A 2,366-nucleotide genomic window follows, 5' to 3' on the forward strand; every position below is an offset into this window, starting at 1 on the left:
TTCAAAATAATTAATAATAAAAATATAGATATTGAATAATTATCTAAAAACAAATAAGTTTCATGATGACATGTTTTTTATTTTAGTTGTTGGGAATATCACCCAAAATTGCGTTTAGTAATATTATGGTACTTAATTCTGAATGGTGACAGCGTTTTTGGCTGTGCGGAAAAAGTGGTTTAATAGTTGGTACAGTTCAATTGTGGTACGTGCAGAAAAAAAAAATTTGTAGGACAAGTGCGGTTAATATATAATAAACGATACAGAATAATGTTCAATTGATGAAAAAACAGTTTGTAGTCCACAATAAAATGTTATGTATTTGGTGGTGTGCCTCATTGTAGTGCATTTGGTGGTGTGTCCATTGTGGAAACGGTTGAGGTGCCCTATTGTTAAGCATTTGGTGGTGTACCCTAATGTTGAAAGATGGAGGGCCATAATCCTCATGAATTTTGCTCTTCGGAAGATGGACTACCAAAGGATAATCCTCCTGTATTTAGACTTCCAAATGATTGGTCGGAACCTAACTGTTTTGGCACATCTTGGTTGTTCCGTGAAACACCAGTCAAAGCTTCTAGCAGTTGTAGCTTATCCTCATCGATGCCTTCCACTATATCAATGAAAAACTTACGCCAAAATATTAACTCTTTCAATGTATTAAGGCATGCCTACTAAAATTTAGTGCTCTTTGAATTTTTTTTTTAAAAAATGGTCTTAAAAATAGAGAAAATTTGAGAAAACAACTGTAAATGAGTCCATATTTTTAAAAATACATCATTTTTAATTTTTTGAAAAAATAAATTTATTTACATATAAAAGACTAATTTAACCTAAATAAAAATTATACTAATTTTAATTTTTAGATCATAATTTTTATTTTAAAAAACAAAAATAAATATCTACATTTATGGATCTTCAACACAAAATACACTATTGAAGTTTTTAGTGATGTTCCATGGGCCACTGCAAATAGACACAATTACCTGTCATAATATTTTTGTTAGCCACAATGATTCAAACAAAAAATATGAGCTGGTCATGTCGAGTTTGATGCCCAAAAACATAATTAACAGCAGTCAAAAACAATAGAGAAAGTTGAATTAGCCTTATAAATTATAACCAGTTAAAACAAATAAATGAACTCTTACTAGCGACTAACGAAAGAATTCATGTGCTTCTAATGATTATGGATTCCTTTCTGAGACTTTCAATGATCATTGGAAACTTAAAAAAAAATAGATAGAAATTGACTTGACCGTCATCATATAATAACTCTACAAAAGAAGCATACATGTGGGATGCCTATCGCTAAGTTCAACACACCCAAAGATAAGCCTGCTACAATAGAATTTTGTATAGATTACACTCTGAAACTAGTGTGGTGTTGCATGAGATAATCTGTTATTTATATTGATCCAAGTGCTAGCTAGGTGTTGTGACTCTAAGTAAAGTTTTGATAGTGTTGATACTAATGGTACTTCTTTTGTATATTTACGTTATGGGTTCACCAAAGCTGATTTTGTTAGAACTATTCTAATATTTTACTGTTTTCAGTTTTGTATTGTTGTCGTATCATAATTATATTTCTTTAGAAAATAGTTTTTTTTCATATTAATAATTTCTTTTGGTAAATACTAGAAAATAATATATAAGTCATTGTTCATAATAATATTATAATTGCATCATCAAGTATATTCAATCCAATTTGGTATGTGAATTGTAAAAAAAAGCATAATAGTTTATATATTAACTTAAATTATGAGTAAATTTTATATAAAAATCTAATCAAATTTGGAAAAAAATTAATTTTATTGTTGATATAAATTTGATTCAATTAGTTAAATGATGTCATGCAACAATGCAAAATAAGATTAATTTGAGTTTTTTTTTGATAAAATAGCTATGATTGGTATTAAAAAAAAAAGCAAACTTAAAAAAATTAATGTATATAAAATTATACCTGATGAAAATTTAGGTTGTGAGAGGAAAAAAAACAAAAACTTGCTTTTTTTCTTTGATCTTCTCTGTATTTCCTTTTTTTCTTTATGATTTTTGTGTATTTGTGTACAGTAGCATTGTAGGTATTTATAGGGTAATTTAGTAATTAAATATTAGGTCTAATTAAGGCTCGGAATGCTGACAGCTTTTTCGACTGTGCAGAAAAAGCGGTTTAAGAGTGTAGTACGGTTCTACTGCGGGACAAATACTTGCTAATTTTCCGGTACTTGCTACTTGGCGATCCGTTCAAATAATTCAATTTGCTACTTATACTTGACCAATCTAAAACAAGTACTTGCTATATCAAGTACTTGCTATATCAAGTACTTGCGAAAAATTGGAGTATTTGCAAGTTACTTGATCTGACT

This window comes from Eutrema salsugineum, unplaced genomic scaffold, assembly GCF_000478725.1.
Source record: "Eutrema salsugineum unplaced genomic scaffold, Eutsalg1_0 scaffold_10, whole genome shotgun sequence".
Lineage (NCBI taxonomy): Eukaryota > Viridiplantae > Streptophyta > Magnoliopsida > Brassicales > Brassicaceae > Eutrema > Eutrema salsugineum.